This window comes from Montipora foliosa, chromosome 3 (genome assembly GCF_036669935.1).
Source record: "Montipora foliosa isolate CH-2021 chromosome 3, ASM3666993v2, whole genome shotgun sequence".
NCBI lineage: Eukaryota > Metazoa > Cnidaria > Anthozoa > Scleractinia > Acroporidae > Montipora > Montipora foliosa.
The window spans coordinates 38,833,393-38,840,892 of NC_090871.1; the positions used below are offsets into that span (position 1 = coordinate 38,833,393).

At 40.2% G+C, this 7,500-nt stretch overlaps 1 protein-coding gene across 1 annotated transcript in view; it reads right to left on the reverse strand.

Annotated features, from left to right (window-relative positions):
• The window catches only part of LOC137997408 (uncharacterized), a 43,105-nt gene that overhangs the window by 854 nt on the left and 34,751 nt on the right, over positions 1–7,500 (reverse strand). The gene's annotated exons all lie outside the window — the stretch shown is intronic.

Here is a 7,500-nt window from a genome sequence, read left to right on the forward strand (position 1 = left end):
AATGTTCCTGTTTGTTCACATAAATATATCTCAGCGAATAGAATCACGAATAGCGGGAAACATATAAGAGCTAGTTGGGGATGGAGTCCGCGATGTAAACGAAATGAAACGACATATCCGCGTGTATGTAAAGAATGACCTTTTTCCTGGATCGGTACCCCCTAAAACAAGCAAACGTTTTTGCCCTAGCAATACGACCATAAAGAACCACATGCAAATTGCAGTAATTAAACAACGTTTGGAAAAGGTGGACCAGGCAAACCTGAAGGAAAAAATTATGGTTTGGCAAAATGAGAACGCAGGGGATTTATTCGAGTTTCGACCTTATGTTGACCCCACAAGAGAGGTACTCTAGATACCAACAGGCCCGACGAAAATTCATTGGGAGATGAAGACGACTAAATAAAAGTAGACTATGGCACTTCCAATAATGGCCTCCTATTCGTCCATCAGACGAACTGGCAACGACGTCTTCTTCAAAGGTACGGAAACAAATTGTGTCTTCTGGATGCCACTTACAGAACAACCAAGTACTCTCTACCACTTTACTTTCTAGTTGTAAAAACTTGGAGTACAAGGTGGTCGCGTCTTTCGTTACACAGTCGGAAACAACTGATGCAATTAAAGAAGCCCTGTCAGTTATCATGAAGTGGACTCTTTGTTGGTCTCCAAAGCATTTTATGGTCGACTATGCCGAAGAAGAGATTAATACAGTGGAGAGTCTTTTTCCAGGTACATCTCTTTGTATAGTATCTGGTGCACGTATTTTACATAACTTTTTCTTATCCACTATCGACTGATGACTTGACTTGTGCTTTGCAATGGTTTTCAATCATGCGATGAGACGGCCATGTTGGTGCACAAAACAATAGCAAATTATGGCTCATGTTTTGCATTATAATAGAGTCAAATTCCCAAAAGACTTTTTTCTCTATTGTGCTGGGCACCAACATGACTGCTGTGACATCAGGTGAAAACCATCCAAATGCACGGAACGTGTAACATGCATGGAAGATGCCATCTCGTTCCCAGGCTCCCTGCTTCCTGTATCCTCAAGCGAGAGACGGGACGAATTGTGGCCAAGGCTGGGTGAATTACTCATATCATATAAGTACTTATTAATTAATTATTTACTTTATTTTAGAATGCATGGTCTACATATGCGACTTCCACAGAGAGCAAGCATGGGAGCGTTGGCTCTCAAGACTAAGCAATGGCATGACACACTTAAAAGGAAAGGCCCTTGCATTCATGAGAAGAATTGCCCGCTCTCGCACAGAGAATTAATTTGAAGAGAACATATCCCTTCTGAAAAATGACGAGGAATTGTGGGGGCAGTCTCTGTATCGGAAGTGGTTTGAGAAGACCTGGCTGAGGCAACACAAGGTAAGTATTGCCTTCACTCGAACTTAGCCTTTATTTACCTTCTTCTAGGATGCCGTTTTTTAAATTTGTGTGGTGAATGCGAGAAAAAGGACTAGGGTCAAGGAACAATTTTAACTCAATTTTAACTCATCTTAGATGTCCCGAAACTGAGAACTTTAATGATGCCAATACTGTCTTTTCGTCAAATTTATGACATTTTTTTTATTTAAACAGCGCTGGGTTTGGGCTTACAGAAAGAACAGAATGCTCGTAACAGTCAACACTAACAACGGAGTTGAGCGCCAAAATTTCACTTTCAAGTACAATTACTTGGCCGGAAGACGCAGTGCATCATTAAGTGCCATGCTCAGCATTCTAGTAGAAGTGTTTCTTCCAGAAAGCTTCATCAGGTAATACGTTTAGCCAATTTTCATCTTATAACTATTGGCGTTTAATCTGCATGAGTGATACCTGAGGCAAGAGAATACAGTTCCTGGAGTTTTGCTGTAACTCCTCGACGAAGTAAGACCTCTCGTCCCAGTCCAACAAAGAAACCGTTAAACATTAGTCGTTACACACAACTTTGAAGAATTTAGAAGTTGTCAATCTTCATCTCTAACCAGGTATATTGAAAACAATGTCCGGCTATCCAGCCACTACTGCCAGTACAATGATGAGATGCCACAGTATCTACATGATCGTCCATCTTCATTGGTGGATCATTGTTTGGAAAGACTGTGCTCTTCTGCTGACATAGAGAAATGGTGCATTCAAGTGACAGATGAAGAACGCGGCCTATTTGACGTGAAATCCCAGGATCCAAACACCCAAAGTTTCTGGTACAGCTTAACCTTTGGTGACACTGCAACAATGCCACATTGCGAATGCGAATCTGATTGGGAAAAGAACCATCTTCCCTGGAAGCATTTTCTGGCAGTATTTCGCCTTTTTAAGGACTGGGGATTTGAGAAGCTTCCCACACACTACAGATAATCGCTGTTCCTCACTCTGTATAACGATGTTGTATTTTGCAAAGAGTCACTTGTTAAAAATGAAACGATTGAGATTGACCACTGTACGCTACAAGATGATGAAAGTGCTGAAGACGGCAGCACTGAAATTTTTTCAGAACTTCCGGGGAGACAGAAGATTAGCAGGACGTGAATACAAAGTGCAAAGAAGCAATTAAGCACTTAAATATGTTAACCCACATTGTTGACGATATTGAAAGCCTGAAGCAAGTGCACACACTTCTCCATCAGTGCACCAAAATTTTTAACCAAGCTTCTTTGAAGGACGGTGGTCTGATTTTAGAGAAACCGGAAAAATTTAAACGCATTTCAAAGTCTATTTCAGCTTCCTCAAAGTCAAGAAAAACGAATACCACCTTCAAGGAAATCCCGAAAGCCACAAGAGGGAACCCTTTCTCAGGAAGGCATGGCTTGAGGGCCACGACAATGAAAAGAATGTTTAAGATCCATGTAGACGTCACATCGGGAGGACATGTTGGTAAGCGTCCCAGAAAGAGCCCAGCTGATTCTGGTGTAGAAACCGAAGTTGTCCCAATGGATCTAGATGACACTGGTAATCTTTCCATTTGTGTTGCAAATCACCGTGGCCATAGTGCTGAAGGTGTTGATACCACGGTAACGGCTACTTCGAGAAGGCTGCTTGTGTAGTCTCCTTTGAAGATAAACCAATCCATAGCATGCCATCCATGTCATCACGGAGCACTGTTGACGAGGAAAAAAAGAAAGCTAAAATTGTTCCACTTGTTGTCCCTGCCATGTCGGAATTTGTTCAAATAATCAATGTTGGTGCCCATTGGGTGTCTTTAAGTACCATCTCATGCACTCCTGGTGTTGTCAAGGTGTATGATAGCCTGTACAGGAGACCCAATAATGTCGTAATTGAACACGCCTGTCGAATGATCCTACATGCAGGTCCCGAAGTTACCTTTCTTTACGAAAAGGTGCAAAAGCAACTTGGTAGCTCGGATTGTGGTCTTTTTGCACTGGCATTTGCCACAGACTTGTGCCATGGCCTGGATCCCACAAAACAGAGTTACAACCAAGAAATGATGTGCAGACACTTTGTTGGCTGTCTTGAAAAGGGCAAAATTACCCCTTTCCCGAATACTGCCAAGGGACTTCCGTTTCATTTGGCCATGCAGAAGACAAAGGTGCCAATTTTCTGCATTTGCAGACTTCCATACGATAAGGAAGAATATGTTCAGTGTTGCGAATGTCATGACTGGTATCATACAGACTGTGTCAAAGTACCTGAGTGAGGTACTTGGATCAATTCTCGCTGGGTATGTTCTACTGGCCTCTATCCCTACCCCTTTATAGTCTATTTTATGTAATTTAAGCAACCCCAACAAAGTTACTTTTTGTTTATCCACAAACGTTATATGAAGCCTTTTAACTACAATAGATCATCCTAAAAAAGTGAAGTGAAGTGAAGTGAAACATTTGGTGTACAAAATGAAGAACACTTTACTTTCCACATACAGTAAAAGTGTTCTGGTGCATTTGCTATTCGGTAAATCTTTCCATTTTTAAATCCCACTAGCCAGAATTTTCTTACCCCCAAAATCCCGATAATGTGCAAACCCCTTTCTAGTAACAACCAACAACCTTAAGAGGCGTGAAACCTTTCGTTGGCTCAGAATGAAAAAAATTGGGATATTCTTTCTTCAAGAAGTTCACTGCACCGAAGAAAAAGAACGACTGTGGTCATCAGAATGGGGCTTCTCAGCTATTTTTAGTAGTGTTTCTAGCTCAAGTGCAGGGGTATGCATCCTGTTTAACAACAACTTCCAATTGAAAATCAAGAAACAATTTTCTGATCCAGATGGAAGATTTATTTTAGTAGATTTGAAACTGGAAAATAAGACTATAACCTTGGGAAAAATTTATGCGCCAAATGATGACAATGCGAATTTTTTTAAAAATGTTCTTAGCCACCTCCTCTCTTTCGAGTGCAAGGACATTATCCTGGGTGGCGATTTTAATCTAGTATTGGACGTCCAAAATGATAAGAGGGGAGGAAGACTGACTACTCACAAAAACTCTCTGAAGGAAGTTCAGAACATAATAAATTCGCTAGACCTTATCGACATTTGGCGGGTCTCCAATCCGGATATCAGAAGATTCACTTGGAGAAGAAGCAAGCCCAAAATACACTGTCGCTTAGACTTTTTCTTGACGAGCAATAGTCTAAGTTCGGCAATTACAAAAGCTGATATTTTACCAAGGTACAAAACAGACCACTCCTTGATAACGCTCCACCTTAGAAACAATACCAATCCCAGAGGCCCGGGCTTCTGGAACTTAAATACGTCTTTTCTATCACACAGTGAATATATTAATTTGATAAAAACAACAATCACTGAAGTTGCAAATGAATACCAAAATAACACTGAGGTTGATGCCGTGCTCCTCTGGGATACAATGAAGATGCAAATTCGTTCAAAGTCAATACAATACGCAAAACTTAAGAGAGGTAAAATGAAGTTAACAGAAACAAAGCTGGAGTCTGTCTCTACAGAGGAAACTGGAACAAAATGACGTATCTGAAACCAACAAAACCACTTTATATAATGAATTAGAAATTAAAAAATTACAGTTAGAAAACGTTGTCCAGCGTCAAACTCGAGCAGCCATGATAAGATCCAAAGCCCGCTGGCACAACGAAGGAGAAAAAAACACGAAATATTTTTTAAACTTGGAAAAAAGGCATTTTAATACCAAAACCATAAGGCAACTTCACCTTGAGAATAGTAGCGTCATCAAAACAGATGAGGAAATCTTAACAGAAGCAAAATCTTTCTATCAAAACTTATATGCATCACGTGCGCCTGATATCTCTGCTCATGACGCTTTTTTCTTCTCCGAAGAATCTACTGCAAAACTCAATCAACACGCGCAGGAAGAGTGCGAAGGACCCTTAACAAAAGAGGAATGCCTAAACAGTCTAAAAACTATGGCATCGGACAAAACGCCTGGGACTGATGGCCTTCCAGCCGAGTTTTATAAGGTTTTCTGGGAAGACATTGAAGGCTACTTACTTAATGCACTAAATGGTGCATATGAAAAACGTTGTTTATCAATTTCTCAAAGAAGAGGTCTAATTACTCTCTTACCAAAAAAGAACAAGCCAGCTAACCTTTAAAAGAACTGGAGACCTATAACTCTTCTCAATTGCGACTACAAGATTGCAGCTAAATCCATAACAAACTGCATAAAGAAATTTTTGCCGAACATAATAGATAATGATCAAACCGGTTTTTTGAAAAACAGATTTATAGGAGAAAATATTAGACTTATTGAGAGCATTATTAACCACACAAATATGGAACAGGGCCTGTTGTTATTTGTAGATTTTGAAAAAGCCTTCGATAGTGTAGAGAGGTCTTTTATAGAGAAAATACTAAGACACTAACTTTGGAACATCCTTGGTAAGCTGGGTTAAACTTTTTTATACGAACATAAGTAGCAGTGTCCTCAACAATGGATGGGCATCCGACTTCTTTTCTTTACATCGTGGAGTAAGACAGGGGTGCCTACTGTCCCCCTATTTACTTATTTTAGGTGCTGAAATCTTGGGTAATGCGATGAGAAGGGATATAGAAATTCGCGGTATCAAAGTGGGTAACTCAGAGTGTAAACTGTCTCAATATGCAGATGACACAACAATGATTTTAGATGGCTTAGAACGCTCTTTTTGGGGATTTTTATACGTACTAGACATATTTGCAAATGTATCAGGTTTGAAAGTAAACTATGAGAAAACTGAAGCCCTCTGGATAGGTTCACACAGGAATACTAATGCTGTTATTCCTTTGAGTAAACCTATCTTTTGGGCAGAGGGAAAGGTCTACGCCTTAGGCGTTTGGTTGGCCAGCCAATACTGAAAATAATTTTACTGAGAAAATCGAAAAGATTAAAAAGATCCTTGGGAGCTGGTCGGCCAGAAGACTCACACTTATGGGTAAAATTGCCATTCTAAAAGCTCTAGCAGTATCTCAGATTGTTTACGTTTTGTCCTCCCTTCCGACACCAAAAGGCATCATAAAGGAAATTAAAGCTCTGTTATACGATTTTCTTTGGGACAACAAAGGGGACAAAATAAAAAGAACAGAAACGATCAACAATTACAGTAAGGGGGGGCTAAAGATGATCGATATTGCTAGTTTTAATCAGGCCTTAAAAATGAAATGGGTAAAAAGCTATTTAGATGATCAAGATACAGGGAAATGGAAGTTTTTTTTCAATCATCAACTAGCACAATTTGGAGGGAAATTAGTTTTCTGGGGGAACTTAAGCCCTAAAGACGTTCGTTTACTTATTCTGCGAGATCCATTTTTAGCTGAAATTATGGAATATTGGACGACCCTAAATTATAAGGACAACAATCTAGATTTCACATCAGCTCAGATCTGGCACAACTCCCTCATAAGAATAGAGAACAAGCCAATTCTCTATAAATCTTGGTTCACCACAGGTGTGAAAGATGTTAAAGACATCCTTGATACGGACGGAAATTCTATATTAAGCTATACTGTATTTACCGCTAAATATAAAATCAAGACTAACCTTCTAGAATTCTATAAGGTAGTATAAGCCGTTAAACTGTTCAGGCAAATTCTGTATGTAATTAGCGCCTGTCATGGCTGCTCCGAAAATACTCTCTGTCATTTTGCTCCTTTTAGTCATTTCAAGGCTGCTACATCAACAAATTTACACCGGAAGTAACGACAAAACCATCAGTCGCCTTTCCCAAAACTCATCTTCACCAGAGAGACTTTTGTGGGCCCTGTTTTACAAGACTCGAATTGGAAGTGCCTTGTCACGCCATCTTGGTTGCACTCGCTTCCCTCAACCGAAGCTGAAATTCACTAAACGTGGACTTACGAGTCTTAAAATCCCTGGAAAAGATCCCAACTTCGATCTTGTTGTCTTTATGGACGTGGAGAGAAATCCTGGCCCTCCTCAAGTCGAGAATCCACGATTTTCGCTAACCTTTCATTCGCAGCCTTTGTGTTCACCTACGTGTCTTTATTCACGTGAGACTCTCCTCTCACTACGGCGGTATACGACATCCAATCTGCCTCAAGACTTGCTTCATACG